Source organism: Saccopteryx leptura, chromosome 5 (assembly GCF_036850995.1).
Source record: "Saccopteryx leptura isolate mSacLep1 chromosome 5, mSacLep1_pri_phased_curated, whole genome shotgun sequence".
NCBI lineage: Eukaryota > Metazoa > Chordata > Mammalia > Chiroptera > Emballonuridae > Saccopteryx > Saccopteryx leptura.
The window spans coordinates 64,875,206-64,896,804 of NC_089507.1; the positions used below are offsets into that span (position 1 = coordinate 64,875,206).

The window sequence follows — 21,599 nt, forward strand, 5'->3', positions numbered from 1 at the left end:
ACCACCCCTGACCTGGAGAATAGATGGGCTTCTCATGTCAGGAGTTTTAGACAATTAGGCAATAGAAAGCAAGGCAAAGCATAGAACCTAAAACAACGCTGCAGTGCATAGCAGAACCAGTATGTTCATTGCACAGTGATGAGCTGCTTTGAATCACTAATTTTGGTCTCTGCCATGGGTTACTTACTGAGTATCTTCTGTGTGCTTAGGTTACATGCTGAACTGTGCATACTGTATAACTCAGCCTAGTTAAGGAGCTGTCACCAATATTCATATATCTATGAGGCAATTGAGAAGTAGGTGGTGTGCCCTGGCCGGTTTGCTCAGTGGTAGAGCATCAGCCTAGTGCAGTGGTTCCCAAAGTGTGCACCAGGGCGCACTGGTGCATCCTAGAAGATTTCCAGGTGCGTCCTATGGTATTCCAGAGAAATATGTGCCTGTGGGGACCAAAAAACCAGCAGGATTTTTGGAGTTTAGATTTTTGGGGGACAGAGAGGTGTGGAGAATTAGCTGTAAGCTGACAGTCTGCCCAACCGTCCACCTCACTTGCCTGATTAGGTTGCAAAAGGCTGTTAAGCTGTGGTGCTGGACTGTTTACACTACCCCCCATGCTCCCCGGAAAGACTGGAGGCAAGTTTCTTCTATCCTTTGTTTGGTGTAAATTTAAGATGATATGTATGATTGGATTGATGATTAAACATAAGTAATTGTCTCTTGAAGCCTTTTGGATTTCTATAAAAGAAGAATATAGCCTGACCAGGTGGTGGCACAGTGGATAGAGCATCGGACTGGGATGCAGAGGACCCAGGTTCGAGACCCCGAGGTTGCCAGCTTGAGCGCGGGCTCATCTGGTTTGAGCAAAGCTCACCAGCTTTGACCCAAGGTCACTGGCTTAAGCAAGGGATCACTTGGTCTGCTGAAGGCCCATGGTCACGGCACATATGAGAAAGCAATCAATGAACAACTAAGGTGTCGCAACAAAAAAATGATAATTGATGCTTCTCATCTCTCTCTGTTCCTGTTTGTCTGTCCCTATCTATCCCTCTCTCTGACTCTCTCTCTGTCTCTGTAAAAAACAACAACAGGCCCTGGCCGGTTGGCTCAGTGGTAGAGCGTTGGCCTGGCGTGCAGAAGTACCGGGTTCGATTCCTGGCCAGGGCACACAGGAGTGGCCTCCATCTGCTTCTCCACCCCTCCCCCTCTCCTTCCTCTCTGTCTCTCCTCCTCCCGCAGCCGAGGCTCCATTGGAGCAAAGATGGCCCGGGTGCTGGGGATGGCTCTTTGGCCTCTGCCCCATGCGCTAGAGTGGCTCTGGTCGCAACAGAGCGACGCCCCTGATGGGCAGAGCATCACCCCCTGGTGGGCAGAGCGTCGCCCCTGGTGGGCGTGCCGGGTGGATCCCGGTTGGGCGCATGCGGGAGTCTGTCTGACTGTCTCTCCCCATTTCCAGCTTCAGAAAAATACAAAAAAAACCAAAACAAAAAACAACAAAAAAAATAAAACCAGAAGAATATGTGGCAATATCTAAAAAAGCTTTGAACATTTTACTACAATTTTCAACAGTAGGTTTATGTGATTTAAGGTTTTCTACCCTCAACACAATTAAGAGTAAAGAGAGAAGAATTCTTCAATGTATTGATGAGGAAATGAGAGTTTGCCTTTCAAATTTATGCCCAAACATTGAAGAAATCGCTAGGACACATCAGACTCATGTTTCTCATAAACACAAGAATGAAAAAACTTAACACATTCATGCCAGGACCTGCTGAATTTACTAAATCTTACTAAGAATGTATCTCTATATATAAAAAGATAACTTTTTTTGTCATTTTTTTTATTTTTTAACCCCTCTTTTTTTATGACTTCTAAAAAGCCTAACTCAAAAAATGTAACATAAAAATGTTTGGGTTGTTTTTTTTTTGTTTGTTTGTTTTTTGTGACAGAGACAGAGAGTCAGAGAGAGTGACAGACAGACAGGAAGGGAGAGAGATGAGAAACATCAATTCTTTGTTGTGGCTCCTTAGTTGTTCATTGATTGATTTCTCATATGTGCCTTGACCGGTGGGCTACAGCAGACCGAGTGACCCCTTGCTCGAGCCAGCAACCTTGTGCTCAAGCTAGTGAGCCTTGCTCAGACCAGATGAGCCTGTGCTCAAGCTGGCGACCTCAGGGTCTCGAACCTGTGTTCTCCACATCCCATTCCAATGTTCTATCCACTGCGCCACCACCTGGTTAGGCAAAAAATGTTTTTTAATGTCAGAATAAATTTAATTTTGTCGTATTTATTTTGTTTAATTACCATAAAAGCGCGCTTGAACTTTATATTTTCTTCTTTAATATTTAACTTAATTATTATAACATATTTCTCAGAAATTTGTATATACAATTATTTGTAGGATTTTAAATGCACCCTGACTTCAAATGTTTGAGAACCACTGGCCAGGTGTGTGGAAGTCCCAGGTTTGATTCCCAGTCAGGGCACGCAGAAGAAGCAACCATTTGCTTCTCCATCTCCTACCCCTCTCTCTCTCTCTCTCTCCCCGCCCCTCCTCCCACAGCCATGGCTTGAATGGTTCGAGTGGTTTGGCGCTGGACATTTAGGATGGCTCCATGGCCTTGCCTCAGGTGTTGAAATAGCTCGGTTGGCGAGCAACGAAGCAGCATCCCCAGATAGGCAGAGCATCGCCCTGTAAAGGGCTTTTCTGTGGATCTCAGTTGGGGTGCATGCAAGAGTCTGTCTCTGCCTCCCTACTTTTCTGCCTCTCACTTAAGGAAATAAAAAGTAGACAGTGTTAATGTTTTTGGATTCCACAAACATATACATTTAATTAATTTGGAAAGAAAATTCAGCAGTGTAGTATGAGAGGAGATCTTTTTAGATGGAGGACATCAGATAGGGCTTTTTGTGGATGTGTTAGTGTTTTGCCGGCCTGGTGGAGTTAGATGGGATTAACTCTGGTGACTGGTTTTTAAACAGAAAGTGAGGGGATAGCTTAATTAGCAATGGGCTTAGTTTATAGAGGGGATAAAACACGGACATGAGGTTGACTAAGAAGGCAAGATTAGGCCTCAAAAGTGAAGCAGTGAGCAGGGCTCATCTACAGTAAGCCCAATGTCTTTACTGTAATTGTGAAGCCTGCAAAAAGGGTTAATATAGTGATAAATAGATCTGAGAAAGTTAATTATTGAATTTAGAAAAATACCAAAGGATGACTCATATTGAAGCTGGTTAGTTATTAGAAGAAGAAAGTTTTTCCTCCATATCTATAAAAGATGGGACAAAAAAGATTGGCTTAAACTGAAGTAAAAGAATTAAGTTGTATGTAAGAAAGAACTTGTTAGCAAAACTGATCCAAAAACCAGACCAGGCTTGTAGGTACATTACATAGAGAGTTTTTACAAAAAGGATAGACAGGTGAGAATTTTGGGAGAGGTATGGATCATACAATAGTTCTTTTCATTTTTAGCAGTACCTTGTCATCTTGATTGTGATAAATTCCCTATAAAAACTCTGTCTGTGTTAGTGTTTAATCTGTCTTTATGTAGCAGGCTAGTGGCTCTGTGGGCAGACAAAGCAAGAATGCTCTTTTGCTCATTAGTTTTTTTTTATTCTGCCAGCAAGTGACAACAACTTTCAAGGCCTCTTTACGGTTTCTCCTTTCTTTGAGAAGTTTTGTAATGGCATTTCCCAATTTTCTCCCTAGTCTTGCTGATGCTGTCAGGGCAGCCTGTTTTCCGAAGAACAAGAAGGTGAGGGGCCCGGACACCAAAGTGTGCTTTCTACACAGAAGGCTGGGCGATGAGGGCAGATAGTGGTGGTTCTGTTTGGTGAAAATAGGACTTGTGATTAGAGTCCTTTTCGTGGGTTGGGGTGGGAAGAAGCTAGTGGTGTCTGGATGCCCTGAGAGTGGGCAAGACCCTTAGGCAGGGACTTAGCCCTTTGTGTGCCAACCTCAGAGCTGGGAAGATGGAAGCTCTACTCTGGACCCCTGCACTAACTTTTCTAGGTCAGGATTTGGCTTCCTTGTTTCTCTCCCTCAAAGCTCTGTTTTCCCTGAAGTGTTGCTTGGCTAGAGAAGAACTTTAATTCCCTAAGAAATCCTGTAGTTTTCTGAAAGTTGCTCAGGGAGCAGAACACATAGATCGCATAAAGCTCCTGTAACTTCTGGGGGACACCTCGTGACCAAGAGGAAAGAATGGGACGTGGCGTGCTCTTCTGTTAGAGTCTTCGCCCTGTCTGGCCTCGACGTTTCTCTCTGGGTTGATTGGCCCTGTCTCCATGTTTGGGGTGCTGTGAGCTGGGCAGCCCGCACCTGCCCATTGCCCGTTTCACCTGGGAAGTAAGCTTGGACCCTAGAGACGGAGGATGCCAGAACATTGTATCCTTTGTGGGTGGGATAATTTCACCCTTTTACCTTTGATTCTCTTCGGAAATGTACTGTATGCAGAAGATAGCAACTTGGAGAAACATTTGCTCCAGGTCTTTTCAAAAAGTTTAAGTACTTTGGAGACAGTGCATATACTTAGAAATAACACCTTTCTTCAATTTAGAAAAAGGTGGATTCTGGGTGGTACCACTTTGCAGCCAGTAGCATTTTTCTTGTCTTGAGCAGGGGAAAAACTTATAATGAATTCCAGAGACCATCCCTCCGGTTATGTGTAATTAATAACATTTACCTGCTTGGTAGACTATGTAAAGTACTTAAAGTCTTTGCACAGGGTAAGAGTATGTTTCATTCTTCCATGTGTGGTAAGCTTTTGGTTTAAGTTGGTTTCTGTGGTGTACCATGCAGACATATCCCTTCCTCTTTCTGCTTCTGCAATGACGTTGACACAAATGTAGTCAAATAAATAAACATCCTCATTTTCAATGACTCATGTGTTTAAATGAACTTTACCTGCCAGTCATTGGGTAACCCCATGACTCCTCCACAACAGATACCAACTGTGAGATGTCACAGGCATTGTGAAATCCCGGTATGTGCTAGTGTCCAGCCTTGATGTTTATCCTACATTCTAAATGATAAGCATGTGCCCAAGGATGTGCTAATCAATTAAGCATTTGTATGTATGCAAGAATAAGAGAGAAAGCAAGACATTTTTTAATCAACAAAAGAACTAACATTCATGAGTCCCCTTTTTCCTTTTTAGGGAAAGCCACCCATTGTGCCCTTTAGTACAAGTGTGATTAATTTTAGCAACTTAGAATATCGTAAGTTTGATGTAACTTGGTCTTTCTTTCTTTTTTTTTTTTTTTTCCTGAAGCTGGAAACGGGGAGAGACAGTCAGACAGACTCCCGCATGCGCCCTTCCGGGATCCACCCGGCACGCCCACCAGGGGCGATGCTCTGCCAGGACCAGAGCCACTCCAGCGCCTGGGGCAGAGGCCAAGGAGCCATCCCCAGCGCCGGGGTCAACTTTGCTTCAATGGAGCCTTGGCTGCGGGAGGGGAAGAGAGAGACAGAGAGGAAGGGGGGGGGGCGGAGAAGCAAATGGGCACCTCCCCTATGTGCCCTGGCCGGAAATCGAACCGGGTCCCCCGCACGCCAGGCTGATGCTCTACCGCTGAGCCAACTGGCCAGGGCCGGTCTTTCTTTGATCTATGCTTATAATTCATTAAGACAACCCTTTTACCATATAATGAATGGAGTTGGTAGTTCATGGGCTGAAGGAAAACAAAACAAGAAATCATGGAGTTTTGCTGATGTGAAAAATTGTGAAGGATTTCAGGAAAAGGGATATCAAGTGGAAGAAACTGTAAGCAAAAGCAGGAGGGTAGAAGAGCCTAGGAGGTGTTAGGGACCCAAGAACTGATTTAGTGTGGCTGGAGCTGGGATGAGTGGAGCTGAATTGGAGTTGGAAGGAGTAGAGATGAAGTATTTAGTCTTCAGTCAAATCCTAAAAGGCCTTGGCCTGACTGGGCGGTGGCGCTGTGGATAGAGCATCGGACTGCGATGCGGAGGACCCAGGTTTGAGACCCTGAGGTCGCCAGCTTGAGCGTGGGCTCATCTGGTTTGAGCAAAGCTCAGCAGCTTGGACCCAAGGTCGCTGGCTTGAGCAGTGGGTTACTCGGTCTGCTGTAGCCCCACGGTCAAGGCACATATGAGAAAGCAATCAATGAACAACTAAAGTGCCACAACGAAAAACTGATGATTGATGCTTCTCATCTCTCTCTGTTCCTGTCTGTCTGTCCCTATCTATCCCTCTCTCTGACTCTTGCTCTGTCTCTGTAAAAAACAAACAAACAAAAAACAGGCTAAGAAATAGTTTCTTAAGATCAAGGGATCTCAAAGTTTTGGGAAGACAAATCTGGTAGCTTTGTGGAAATGGGATTGATCAGAAAGGGTAAGGGGATGGAAAAAGGAGAGATGGTAGACAGGAAGCCATCCTGGAAGGGAATGGGGCCTTGAACCAGAGCACTGGGGTGGGTGAACAGGTGGAATGTCCAGGCAGTCACATAAAAATGTGAGCCTTGGGGAAGAAATCAGGGCAGTAAGTGCACGTTTGGGAGTTATTTGTAGAAGGTGAAAGTTGAAATGGTGGGTTTAGTGAACTCACAAAGAGTGAAAGCCTAGAGAAAAGACAACAGATTAAAGAGGCAGGAAGAGATAAGTGAACCAGGCAAAGGTCAGCCAGGAAAGAGAACAAGAGCAGAGGGAATGGAGACGAAGAGTGCAGAGAATTCTAACTTTATATTCTTTCCCCTTATTCCTCTGCACGATGATATTCTTTTGTGCTACATTTTTTTTCTCCCAAGAATAATAGATGTTGCCTGACCAGGCAGTGGTGCAGTGGATAGAGCATCAGACTGGGATGTGGAAGACCCATGTTCGAGACCCCAAGGTCGCCAGCTTGAACGCGGGCTCATCTGGTTTGAGCAAAGCTCACCAGCTTGGACCCAAGGTCGCTGGCTCGAGCAAGGGGTTACTCGGTCTGCTGAAGGCCCGCGATCAAGGCACATATGAGAAAGCAATCAATGAACAACTAAGGTGTCGCAACAAAAAACTGATGATTGATGCTTCTCATCTCTCTCCGTCCCTGTCTGTTCCTATCTATCCCTCTCTCTGACTCTCGTAAAAAAAATTTTAAAAAGAAATAAAAACATTGAATGTCTTATCTGTAAACTGTGCTTTTGCAATACATGTGTTAGTAGGGATTTTGGGGGACTTCTAAAGCTAACCCCAAAATTAAATATTTTGAGTAAGATTTGAAATGCAAGTAAGATTTGAAATGCTGGTGATGTGGAATGTTACCTTGTTTCATCTTTATAATTCTGAGGACATACTGAGCCATCAGATTGATGTGATTCTGGGAGAACCAGCAGATGAACACACAAAAAAAGTGTGTGAAAGTTTTTGTGTAAACATTTTAAATTTGGGTTCACACATCTTTTAAAATATATATATATATTTTTGCGTAAGTGCTGAATTTACATGATTCAAAAATTATAGTAATGTAAAAACATAGGCTTTGCCTGACCTGTGGTTGTGCCGCGGATAAAGCGTCAACCTGGAACGCTGAGGTCACCAGTTCAAAACCCTGGGCTTGCCCGTCAAGGCACCTGCAGGAAGCAACTACTATGAGTTGATGCTTTCCACTTTTCCACACTCTGTCTTTCTCTCTCTCTACTCTCCCTAAAATTCAATAGATAAAATCCCTCCCCCCCCAAAAAAACAAGAAAAACAAAGGCTTTGACAAGTATAGCTTTCACTCCTGTTACTGTCCACCTCTTCACATGTTAGTTGCTCATGGATTTTTTCCAGTGTTTCTCTATCACAACCACGCTATTATAATGCAAATGTTTATTATTTTTTTTGTGTTAACCAAAGATGATTAACACTAATCTGAGCTTTGCGGTTTTCACTTTTTAGCCTATAGTTCTTTCCAAATTAATTACTCAGAAAGTTTCTTCTTTCTTAACAGCTAATAAGAAATTTCATTATCTAAATGCAAATGGTTCTTTTTACCTGTAATTCTCAATCTTTTGCTATTAAAAATAAAACTGTAATGTATATACCTGTAACGTGGTTTACATGTACCGTGAACCTGGGATCACTCTGTCAAAAGACCATTTATAATTTGGTTGATGTTGCCAAATGGCCCTTCATTAATGGTTGTACTGTTTGTACTTCCATTAGCAGAGTTTGCAAGTTCCCACAGCTCCACCAATGGTGTAAATATATATATATCTAACCTTTGGATTTGTACCAGTCTTTCTGAAAGGTGAGACATGGAAACTCAGTTTAGTCCTAATTTATGTTTTCTTAAAAAGAGTGGGACTTTGTATACATTTAATGTTTAAGGGCCATTTGTATTTTTCTCCTTTAGGAATTGTCTACTTATGTTTTTTGACCATTTTTGTATTTTTCTTTGATTTCTAAGACTTTTTTCTTTTTTTTTCTTTTTTTTTTTTTATAAATTTTAATTAATGTTAATGGGATGACATTAATAATTCAGGGTACATATATTCAAAGAAAACATGTCTAGGTTATCTTGTCATTAAATTATGTTGCATACCCCTCACCCAGAGTCAGATTGTCCTCCGTCACCCTCTGTCTAGTTTTCTCTGTGCCCCTCCCCCTCCCCCTAACTCTCTCCCTCCCTCCCTCCTGCGTCCTCCCTCCCCCCACCCCTGGTAACCACCACTCTCTTGTCTAAGACTTTTTTCTACATTAAATTAATTAGCTTTCGTCTGTACTGAGATACAAATACTTCTTTTAGTTTGTGATTTGTATGTTTTCCTTTGCTTGTCATGCTTCTTACTATGCAGATATCTTTCTTTTTTTGTGTTGTCAAATATGTCAATATTTTCTTTTTATAGCTTCCGGGTTTTGAGGTTTGTTTTTTTTTTTCATTTTTCTGAAGCTGGAAACGGAGAGACAGTCAGACAGATTCCCGCATGCGCCCGACCGGGATCCACCCGGCACGCCCACCAGGGACGCTCTGCCCACCAGGGGGCGATGCTCTGCCCATCCTGGGCGTCGCCCTGTTGCGACCAGAGCCACTCTAGCGCCTGAGGCAGAGGCCACAGAGCCATCCCCAGCGCCCGGGCCATCTTTGCTCCAATGGAGCCTTGGCTGCGGGAGGGGAAGAGAGAGACAGAGAGGAAAGCGCGGCGGAGGGGTGGAGAAGCAAATGGGCGCTTCTCCTGTGTGCCCTGGCCGGGAATCGAACCCCGGGGGGTTTTGAGTTTTTTAGTGGAAAGATTTCCCTTCTACCAAGTTTTAAGAGAATTTGCCAGTGTTTTCTTTGCTTACTTTTATGGTCGCATGTTTTATATTTAAGTCTTTATTCGTTTATTCTGGTGTACACGTCCAGCTATCCAGATAACGCAACACTCTCTATTAAAATGTCCATCTCCACCAGACTTATTTGAGATGCATCTTTAACCACTTATGAATTCTGGTGTGTGTTTGGCTTTATTTCTGAACTTTCTATAATATTTTAATACATTGTTTTTCTATCTGGTAGGGATAGTTCTTTTTTTTTTTTTTTACAGAATATTCTCATTTATTCTCGCTTGATTATTTTTCTGTGTGATCATGAGATTCAGCTTGTTTATGATCCAAAAGAAATAGAACTATCTATTTTTATAGGAGTTGTATTAAATTTGTAAACATATTACAGAAGCCTTGACATTATTTCTGTTGAGTCTTTCTCTTCAAGGTCACTCTCTCTTTCTATTGTTTAATTGTTCTTTTGTAACCTCTAAAGATGTTTCAGACTTTTCCTCAGATAGGTTTTGTTCACTTCCTTTTAAGTTTGTATTTCTGGTTTCTATTATAAATGGAGTGGCTTCTTCCATCATATCATCCAGCTGATTGTTGTTTATATATTGGAAAGCTCTTGATTTTTGTATGGTAGAAGGATAAAAAATTAAGAATTCTCATACTGCATGTATGTGTTCAGATATGCTTGGTTTTTTCAGGTATGCAGTTTCTGTATTTCAAATAGTGATAGTTTTACCATTTTAAAAAATGTTTATTGATTTTAGAGAGAGAGACATAGGAACTTCAGCCTGTTCCTATATGTGCTCTGACTGGAATTGAACTGGCAGCCTCTGCGTTTCGAGATGATGCTCTAACCCACTGAGCCATCCAGCCAGGGCCCAGTCTTACCACTTCTTATTCAATTTTTGTATGTATTTTATTTCTTTTCTAGTTTGTACTTTATGTCTCTCACTTGTTTAATTGCTTTGACTGCTACCCTGGTTCAGTGTTGATGTTAGTTGTCATTTCCGTTGGGGACAGACTATGGTGCCCTAACTCTCTTCCCAGTAAGCATCATGTTTATGTTGCTCTAGGACTCCATCATATATTAAATAATTATTGCTCCTTGTTTTGTTATTTTAAACCAAGAATGAATATTGAATTTTTTTCAGCATCTTTGGAAGTGAATATATATTTTCCTTTTAGGCACATTATGGTCAAGTACATAAAGCACTTGCTCTTTGAGTCATCTCTGCATTTACAGACTAAACATTAGCTGGTTGTAATATAGGGCTGGAAACTGTTTGCCAAAATTGGAGTTAGAATTTTTCTAATTGATGCTTTTACTTGAGATTAGTGTATTTTACCCAACTACCTACTTTCTTCCCTCCTTCCCTTTCTTTCCTTGTTCTCAGACTTAAAAGTTTGGTGGAGTTCCTTGTAAATTAGTCTGAGTCTGGTGCTTTTTTGGGGTGGGTAAATTTTTTTATTCTCCACAACATTACTTCATTTGTGCAAATGTATCTCTTTATAGCATCATGTCTTGGTGACAGTATTAGTAAAATTATTTTAGTAGAAAACTATTTTCCTCATTAAATTTATTTGTGCAGGACTTTGCACAACTTGTTTCTTCTTTTTTTTTAAAGTGAGAGTAGGGGAGGCAGAGACAGACTCCTGGATCCCGGACCAGGATCCACCCAGCAAACCCACTAGGGGGTGATGCTCTGCCCATCTGGGGCCTTTGCTCCCCTGCAACTGGAGCCATTCTTTAGCTCCTGAGGCAGAGGCCATGGAGCCATCCTCAGTGCCCAGGGCCAACTTGCTCCAATCAAGCCATGGCTGCAGGAGGGGAAGGAGAAGAGAGAGAGAAAGAGACAGAGAGACAGAGAGAGAGAAGTGAGAGGGGGAAGAGTGGAGAAGCAGATGGTTACTTTTCCTGTGTGCTCTGGCCAGGAATTGAACCCAGGACATCCATATGCCAGACTGACGCTCTACCACTGAGCCAACTGGCCAGGGCCAAACTTGTTTCTTAGATGATTTTTATAATTTTCTATATATGTTATTTCTTTTTTGTAAATTCTAAATTTCACATGTTAACATTTATTCATTCTTCAAGGCAGGTACATGGAAGTTTAATAATATATTATAATTTATATATTATAATAACTCCAAATACTTTCCAAAATTAATTACCACTGCTCATTTCTCACTATAAATTCTTATGTATATTATATGTGGCTCACTGCCCTTATTTTTTATTTTTTTTATTTTTTTATTTTTTTTTGTATTTTTCTGAAGCTGGAAACGGGGAGAGACAGTCAGACAGACTCCCGCATGCACCCAACCGGGATCCACCCGGCACACCCACCAGGGGCGATGCTCTGCCCACTAGGGGGCGATGCTCTGCCCCTCTGGGGCGTCGCTCTGTTGCGACCAGAGCCACTCTAGTGCCTGGGGCAGAGGCCAAGGAGCCATCCCCAGCGCCTGGGCCACCTTTGCTCCAATGAAGCCTCGGCTGCGGGAGGGGAAGAGAGAGACAGAGAGGAAGGAGAGGGGGAGGGGTGGAGAAGCAGATGGGCGCTTCTCCTGTGTGCCCTGGCCGGGAATTGAACCCAGGACTTCTGCACGCCAGGCCAACGCTCTACCACTGAGCCAACCGGCCAGGGCCTGCCCTTATTTTCTTAATTGGATTAAGTAACCTCTCATTATCCCTGGGGGATGGGTTCCAGAAACTCCCACAGATACTAAAATCCTCAGATGTTCAAGTTCCTTACATAAAATGGCATAGTATTTGCCCATACTCCTATATACTTTAAATCCTCTAGAATACTTATAATACTTAACACAATATAAATAGTTGTTGTACTGTATTATTTAGGGAATAATGACAAGGAAAAAGTCAGTACATGTTCCATAGAAGGAACATTGTAGACCTAACTGCATAGTATATGTCAGCAATAATGTAATATATTTTTCTCCCAAATATTTTTGATCCGAGGTTGGTTGAATATGTAGATAAGGAACAGCTGATATGGGGGGTCAACTCTAGTGGGGTATATAGGTGTTTAAAGTAAACTTTACCCTTTTTCTGGAAAAAAAATTAAAAGGTTGATTGTAACTCTTAAAATGTCCCAAATGGGGAAGTATTACTGGTGAGGTGGGAAGCAGGAGCAGTTTCATAACTCTAGTGCTTCTTTAAAAACTAGGCAATCACGATGGAGCAGCTCTTAGGAAAACCAAGGGAGAGCTAAGTCAGTGTTTATTTTGAGCACAGTTCACTCATACACAGGTCATGATCATTGTGCTGGTTTTGCCCTTTTCCTTTCATGAACCTGTTATATGATATATAAAAATCTAGTTCTTCTTAAGCAGTTTTGCTGCTACAGGGACACTCATGAAACTTTTATGTAGTGAGTTTTTAAATTTTTCATTGTGCTCACATTTTTTGTTTTTCATTGTCTTCAATTCCTCCACTTCCAACAACAGAGAAACTTGAAACCTTAAAACAACAACAAAAACAACCTAACCATAAATAACCTACTTTACAAGTACATTGCTAATTTGGCCATGGAATAGATAAAATATTATTAATGGTACGTGAAATTAAGCAGAGAGGTGTTAATGGTGTCTGTGAACTCCCAGTGTTCTAATACTTATGGTAATAACATCCTATTTCTCCTTCAAAATCATTTTAATTTGTAAGGTGAATGGTTTAACATAGATCTGTTCCTTGTAGCAACAGATGTTAATGTGATTCAGAGGTGGTGTTACTGGCCCCTGGGTTCTTGTGATCTCCCAGGATAGAAATCAAGTGAGATCACCCAAAGCCTATACAGAGAAGATTTATTTAAGCTTGTGCACAAGGAAACCAGCATTGTGAAGGGAAAGGAAGTGGCTACTTTTCCAAGAAAGGCTGGGGAAAATTTCAAAAAGGCTTAGTGAGAAAAATGACGTCTATGTAGAGGTGGGGTTTTTTGGGGGCACTTGAGCTTCTTCATGGGTGGCATGTCTCATTTAGCATGTCAAGTTTCCACCCAGGGGTCTCTTTTTTAGCATTTAAAAGAAGGAAAGTTACCAAAGGGACAGTCTTTCTTGCTAGCACGCATGCATGTGTGAAGGGAAAGACCCTAACCCCCTGAAGTAAATCTGGTAGATAGCAGTGTCCTTCAGTCTGGTCGCTGATGGTCTGTTTGTCCTAAGCAGTAGAGAAGGCACTAGGGGCAATTAAGCAAGTCCTGGCTTCTGGCTAGCTGAGCCCAGGGAGTAACCTGCTTATCTCAATGGGGGCAAATCCAGGTATTGTGGGAGCCTGAAGTTTAAACAACTTGGTGGCTCTCTTTAAGAGAAAGAATACACGAAATTAGTGCAGGACCTTGGAAGAAGGAACTATGCTTATGCTGGTGAGGAGACCGAAGCTTACTTAACCTTATTAGCTTAACAGTCAACCTAGGGTCATGGTGAGGATGTAGCAGGGTTATTCAGCTGTTAGGTCCAAAAGAAATAAGCTCTGTTTTCTACAAACCTTGGCTGGTTGAAGGTCCAGGTAAATGAAAATGAATGAAAGGTTTTAGAATATATCTGAACAGTAATCACAGCAAAGCATCAAGGTGATTATTCTTTCTAAACCTTAACTAACCTGCAAGATGCATGAAGAAGCTGCTTATGTCTTGGAGAGCATGTGGAGAGTAAGGGTACTGGCAGAACATCTGTGTGTGTCATGAGGTTATAGCATCATAAATTGGACAGAACAGCATCTTTGGACACCTTGAATGTGGCTGAAATACGGAACTGGGGGAGCATGAAGTGGACCACTTGCCCAGGGGCTGTTTTTTGTTGAGCTTATCATGAGAAGACCCAGAGATCTAACCAAATAGAAATCAGATGTGTTTTGGCTGAAAAAGGAGATTTCTGCCCCACATTATATTAAGTGAAATAAGTCAGGTAGAGAAAGACAAATGTTGGCCCTGGCCAGTTGGCTCAGTGGTAGAGCGTTGGCCTGGCGTGCAATGGGGTCCTGGGTTCGATTCCCGGCCAGGGCACACAGGAGAAGCGCCCATCTGCTTCTCCACCCCTCCCCCTCTCCTTCCTCTCTGTCTCTCTCTTCCCCTCCCGCAGCCAAGGCTCCATTGGAGCAAAGATGGCCCGGGCGCTGGGGATGGCTCCTTGGCCTCTGCCCCAGGCACTAGAGTGGCTCTGGTCGTGACAGAGTGACGCCCCAGAGGAGCAGAGCATCGCCCCCTGGTGGGCAGAGCATCGCCCCTGGTGGGCGTGCCGGGTGGATCCCGGTCGGGCACATGCGGGAGTCTGTCTGACTGTCTCTCCCAGTTTCCAGCTTCGGAAAAATACAAAAAAATAAATAAATAAAGAAAGAAAGACAAATGTTATATGATTTTATTATACTATGTAGACTCTAAAAAAAGCCAAATCATAGAAACAGAAAAGAGATTGGTGATTGCCAGAGGCTGGGGATGGGGGTGGGGTGGGAGAAACGGGCGCAGGTGATTAAGAGATACAAACTTCCAGTTATAAATAAGTCCTGTACAGCAGTGGTCCCCAACCCTCAGGCCGCGGACCGGTACCGGTCCATGGGCCATTTGGTACTGATCCGCAGAAAAAGAATAAATAACTTACATTATTTCTGTTTTATTTATATTTAAGTCTGAACGATGTTTTATTTTTTAAAAATGACCAGATTCCCTTTGTTACATCCGTCTAAGACTCACTCTTGATGCTTGTCTTGGTCACGTGATACATTTATCCGTCCCACCCTAAAGGCCGGTCCGTGAAAATATTTTCTGACATTAAACCAGTTCGTGGCCCTAAAAAGGGTTGGGGATCACTGCTATACAGCATGATGATTACAGTTAACTATACTGTTTTGTATATATGGAAGTTGCTAAGCAAGTAGATCTTAAAAGTTCTTAACGCAAGAGAAATGTGAGGTGATGGTTGTTAACTAATGTTACTGTGCTGATCATTTGGCAGTATATATGTACATATATCAAATCATGCTGTACACCTGAAACTAATACAGTATTTGATGTGTCAATTATATCTCAATAAAACTGGGGAGAAAAAGATTCCTGCCCCAGTTTAAATATATATAAAATGACTTGAGTTACATACTCAGATAAATGATAGATAGAGGCTACTTATAGATTGTCCTGTATCAATTGAAGTTCTGGTTTTTCCCTCAAAAGTAGGAGAAATACTAGAAAGAACTACTAGGCAGGGTTTTCCGTTTTGCAAGGAAGAATGGGGGCTGATGTGTATTTAATGGGAAAGATCTTACATACTGCTCACAAAAACTGGAGGGTATTTTATAGCTTCATATTTATTTTGAAATATCCCTTAATCTTTGTGAGCAGCATATTTGGAGTCTGTCAAGGGCAAGAGTTAGACATAGTACCATGGAGCTTGCATGAGGAAGAATTTAATTTTGGAGTCACAGACAGACTTGGTTTCAAATCCTGGCTCTGTTGTTTATTCCCTTTGTGGCCCCAGACAAATTACTCAGCTCCTCTGTGCGTCAGCTTGCTTATCTGTACAATGGGAGAATAACTAATACCTCATGATAATGGGGATTATATAAGCATATTTGTCAAGGGCTTAGCACATAGTCTGGCATTAGGAAACATTCAGTAAATGTCATCTACCTTCTGGTTTAGGAATGAAGACTTAAAAATATTCATGGAAGGATAGGTATGATTAGCTAGACCCTCTAATTGAGATTTTTAACTAGAAATTGGGGACGCTGAAAAAATCATTTTTCTGATTAAAAAAATGGAGGCATAATTTACATCCATTAAGATGCACAGATATCAAGTGTCCAGCTAGATGAGTTGTTGCATATTTTTAGACCTATGTGAACATATCCAAGATCTCAAAGTGCCTTCAAGCCCCTGCCCAGTATATATCATGCATCCCTCAGTCCATTATAACTTCTTGTCTGATTTCTGTCATGATCAATTTTTCCTATTTTTGACATTTACACCAATGAAATCATACAATATGCGCTCTTTTGTATCTGTTTTTTTCCCCCCCACTCAGTATAATGTTTATGAGATTCCTCCATGCTGTTAAATGAATCAATAAGTTTTTAAAAATTGCTGGAATACTACTTTTATAAATACATCATAATTTGTTTATCCATTATTATATTGATTGACTTTTGGGTTATTTTTAGTTTTTAGCCATTAAGAGTAAAGCTGCTATGGCCATTGTTGAACAGATTCTTGTAAACCTCTACTTGCTTGTTTTTCTGCGGTCCATACCTTTGGGTGGAATTGCCAGGTTATAGGCTAAGCAAGTATACTTTATTAGACCGTGCTAAATAATATTATTCCAAAATGGTTGCACACTCACAGAGCAAAGTATGCGAGTTCCCTCCAGTCGCTCTGTAGGCTTTTCAACACGTGCTGTTTTTGGCATTTTTAATTTTAGCCATTCTGGTGGGTAAGTAGTAGTATCTCATTCACTATTTTCTTGCTATATAATATAATGCATATACTTGATTGAAAAATTAGGCTTTGCAGAAGTATAAAGAAGAAAACTAAAAATAATCCATGTGATGTATTTTCCCCTTTCTTATATACACATTTTAAAATGTAGTTGATATTTTAGTTTAGTAGTTGGGCCCTGACCTGTATTTTCATAGATTCTAAAGATATGCAGCCATACTTGAGAACTGCTGAGGATTTCAACCCCTTTTCTCCCCTCTCCCTACTTTAGTGCCTGGCCCGGTGACTGAGTGACTGATGGACTCAATGACTGAATGAAAGGTTTTGATTTAGATGAGGAAATTGATTCCCAGCTAAATGAACTTTTCAAATGGATTTCTTGAAGGGATTTTTAAGAAATAGGAATGATTTTTAAAAAGTAAAGAGAATAGTACAATTAATCCCCTTATACCTGTCATCCTAATTCAACAAGAATTAGCTTCATGCGTTCTTTTTATCAGTCAGTTTGTGGAAGTATTTTTTTTCTTTTTTGTTTTGTTTTGTTTTTAATTTTATTTATTCATTTTAGAGAGGAGAGAGAGAGACAGAGAGGGAGAGAGAGAGGAGAGAGAGACAAAGAGAGAAGGTGGGGAGGAGCTGGAAGCATCAACTCCCATATGTGCCTTGACCAGGCAAGCCCAGGGTTTCGAACCAGCAACCTCAGCATTTCCAGGTCGACGCTTTATCCACTGCGCCACCACAGATCAGGCTGTGGAAGTATTTTGAAGGTGAAGTGTTTTTTTTTTTTGTTTGTTTTTCAGAGACAGAGTCAAAGAGAGGGATAGATAGGGACAGACAGACAGGAACAGAGAGAGATGAGAAGCATCAATCATCAGTTTTTCATTGTGACACCTTAGTTGTTCATTGATTGCTCTCTCACATGTGTCTTGACCGCGGGCTTTCAGCAGACCGAGTAACCCCTCACTTGAGCCAGCGACCTTGGGTCCAAGCTGGTGAGCTTTTTTTGCTCAAACCAGATGAGCTTACACTCAAGCTGGCAACCTTGGGGTCTTGAACCTGCGTCTTCCGCATCCCAGTCCAACGCTCTATCCACTGCGCCACCACCTAGTCAGGCAAGAATGTTTTATATTTTTAATGTTACTATTATTTTTATTAAAGATTTGTCTGCGAGCCAGATGCAGCCATCAAAAGAGCCACATCTGACTCATAAGCCATAGGTTCACGACCCCTGCTCTAACCAATTGAGTTAACCGGCCAGGGCTAAAAATTGGACTTTTTAAAAAAGCATAACCCTGCATAACTAGTGGTGGTACAGTGGATAGAACATCGACCTGGAGCACTGAGGTTTCTGGTTCAAAACCCCAAGATTGCCAGCTTGAGCCAAGGTTGCTGGCTGAGCAAGGGGTCACTGACTTAGATCGAGCCCCCCCACCCCCATCAAGGCACGTATAAGAAGCAATCAATGAACAACTAAAGTAAAACAACTATGAGTTGGTGCTTTTTATCTCTCTTCTCCCTCTGTCTTTCCCTCTAATCTTTCTAAAAACAACAACAAAACATAACTCTGATGCATTATCACACTTAACTATGTTACTAACAATACAATGGGTTTTAAAAAATGTACTTAGGAGAGAAAACAGTGGTTGTCAAGAACACAAAGGATTCAGCATGAGATAAGTATAGTCAAGTTGCCTAATATATGTGCTGGAAATTGTAACTTGACTAATGGCCCAGGAAAGTTTTTGGACAGGGTGTATCTAGAGTTTAGCCTTGCAGTGTTACAGCTAACTTATTGGAGAAAAAAGGTAGCAAAAAGTAGACTAGACCCCTCTGTAGTAGGTGACTATTGTAGTTGATGTACTGATTAATATATTAACGTGTGTGGTGATTAATGAACTGGAGAAGAGTGAGGACAGGGATTGGTGTTATGTCTTAGGGATCTGTTGTTAGAACTGCATGAAAACCTTTTGATCTTTAACTACATCTAAGTGATTACTTAAATATGGGTCTTGTCTCTCCAGAGTCTGGCGTTGAATATCTCTGTTCTTTCATCCCAGCAGCACTGGTATGTTTCACTCCCCAACTCCAACCGTATAAAAGTCATCTTGACAGCCTTTCTCTTCTTTCATCTGGCCAATCACATTTGTGAATTAGAAAGGCAACCGGGGCCTGGTGGAGGAGAATGTGGGCCTGGCTTCCTTGTCCAGGACCAGAGTCCCTCGCAAGAGCTCCTCATGGCAGGAAGGGGACCTGGTACCAATCATAGGTTCTGGGACAGGTGACTTCCTCCCTGATCAATTGCTTAATAATTGGGTAAGGGATATAATGTAAACTTTTGTTAAAAAGGAGAAATACAGTGTGTCCGTAAAGTCATGGTGCACTTTTGACCAGTCACAGGAAAGCAACAAAGGACGATAGAAATGTGAAATCTGCACCAAATAAAAGGAAAACCCTCCCAGTTTCTGTAGGATGATGTGGCAGCATGTGCGCATGCACAGATGATGACATAACAGTGTATACAACACAGCAGCCCACGGCCATGCCAGTCGAGATGTGGACGGTACAGAGGAAAGTTCAATGTATTCTGTGGCTCGCTAAATTCAAATCTGTGACCAAAGTGCAATGTGAATATCGGCGCGTTTATAACGAAGTGCCACCACATAGGAATAACATTACTCTGTGGGATAAGCAGTTGAAGGAAACCGGCAGTTTGGTGGAGAAACCCCGTTCTGGTAGGCCATCAGTCAGTGACGAGTCTGTAGAGGCTATACGGGATAGCTACCTAAGGAGCCCTAAAAATTCTGTGCGTGAGCCCACATCGAACAGCACTGAATAGGGGTGAAACTGGGAGAGTTTTCCTTTTATTTAGTGCAGATTTCCAATTTCTGTCATCTTTTGTTGCTTTCCTGTGACTGGTCAAAAGTGCACCATGACTTTACGAACACACTGTAGTAGTTATTAAATCCTGTAATGAGTAAATCACTGAAATAGGATTCACAGATAATGCCTACTTCCATTTCTTTTTGTCCTTGTACAAAATGTATAAAAAGCCGTATCTGGTGTGACTTGTGGTCCGCATCTCTGCCCCTTGACATTCCAAAACATCCCAATAATGGCTATGGGTACCCATTTTAAAGGTGGGAAGCTGAGGCACCAAGAAGCTGTTATACCAGTGGTTACACAGTAGTTAAGAGTTGCCCTTCCTGCTCGGCCCAGGTGGAAGGTGATGGGAGAGAGACTGAGTGAATGGGAGAAGTCTGTATGGTGTCTTCCTCAATCTCTAAAGGAGGAGGGAAGGTGATCAGGGTAGGCAGTAAGTAGGAAACCTCTCAGGAACTGTTGGAAGTTCTGGAAGGGAGATGTCTTTGGGAGGGGCAAAGGCTGCCTTGGCAGGGTGGGAGGTGGGTAGAAGAAAGGCCAGTGTTGCTGGTGAGGAAGCCAGGCCTGGAGGCCTAGTCAGAGACCTCGCTACGGTAATTCTTGTGGGCAGCGAATGTCACCTTGCAGCCAGCTTGCGGAACTCAATGATCTGCAGCAGCAGCTGGGCCAGTGGGCTGAGGCTGGTGGGGAGCAGGAAGACATTCCCGGTTAGGACAGAGCTCATCCACGCACTGCCTGTTCATCTTCTCCAGTGGAGCTGCTCCCCTCCCTGAGGCAGTGCGGCCGGCCGGCCTGCTCCTCCTGGCCTAGACGGTTGCGCTAGGCCAGCCACAAGAGGCAGTCATAGACGGGGCTCACCAGGGCCACCATGGGCATGTTGTACACCCTTAAGTAGTCAAAGATGTTGCAGATAAAGGTGACATGGCAGACCCAGCTCTGCAGGGAGTAGGCTTGTAGCTGTTTCCAAGCCTGGTACTCCTGCTGCAGCCTGCTGAGAAGTCCACGCTGGAAGACCCTCTGGCCTGCTTACTTGCTCTCTGCTTGAGTAATGGCATGGTATATGCATCCTGCTTCCTTGTTGAAGACACAGTCCTGCAGAGCCTGGTCCACAATCACATTGACCATTTCCTCCAAGTCCATGGCATCTGGATCTTGGAGTGCTGTCTTCAGCAGCTGTTGGGTCTCTGCATCAACAGACTGAACTTTTACCAGACTCCCCCATGACCATCCAGTTTCGGCAGCTTTTTACTGGGGCAGGGTTAAGGACAGGCCGATGGGCGGGCACAGTGTGCGTCACTCATGTCCCCGGCACTGCTGGTGAGACCTACTTCAATTGTTTTTTAAAAAACCATGGTAAGAACATTTAACATGCTCTGGCTGGATAGTGTGGTTGGTTAGAGAGTCATCCCCTGTCAGGACACATGTAAGAACAGATCGATGTTTCTGTCTCTCCTTTCCTCTCTCTCTAAAATCAAACAATAATTTTTTTAATAACACTTAACATGAATTCTACCCACACTACAGTATTGTCAGCTGTGGGTAACATTGTACAAGAGATCTCAAATAAAACTTGAAAAACGTTTTTCCTTTTGAGGCATAATAGAGATAGATAAGAGTATACAATTATGACTATAACCAGATTAATTTCCCAAAGTACTCATGGACTTCTTATCTAAATCAAGAAGTAGAAAATACCAGTACCCCAAAAAGTTTCCTAAGGCCCCTGTAAGTCAATGCAGGATGAGGAAGTATATTTTTGCTAATTCCAAATTAGATTTAATTTAAAAATTCTTTATAGAAACAGTGCTGAAGGAGATTTCAAGTTCACAGTACTGCTACAATATAATCACCTGTTTTTGGGTTACTTAGGCTTATGAGTGGGTAGGATTCTAGCTCAAACAGACTGACTTAAGTAGTTTCCACAAGAGAGTGTGTTTTGAACTCTGAGCTTTGGACTTTTGGAATATAGCCCATTGGTAACTTAAGGATCAATTTCCGTATATAAGCCTCTTATATCCACTTTTGGTCTGATTTTCCCTAATTGCTAACC

At 42.3% G+C, this 21,599-nt stretch overlaps 1 protein-coding gene and 1 pseudogene across 2 annotated transcripts in view; one reads left to right on the top strand and one right to left on the bottom strand.

Annotated features, from left to right (window-relative positions):
• GPAT3 (glycerol-3-phosphate acyltransferase 3) overlaps nt 1-21,599 on the top strand; it is a 66,231-nt gene that overhangs the window by 20,408 nt on the left and 24,224 nt on the right. The gene's annotated exons all lie outside the window — the stretch shown is intronic.
• On the bottom strand, nt 20,122-20,777 carry LOC136406302 (MIF4G domain-containing protein-like; annotated as a pseudogene).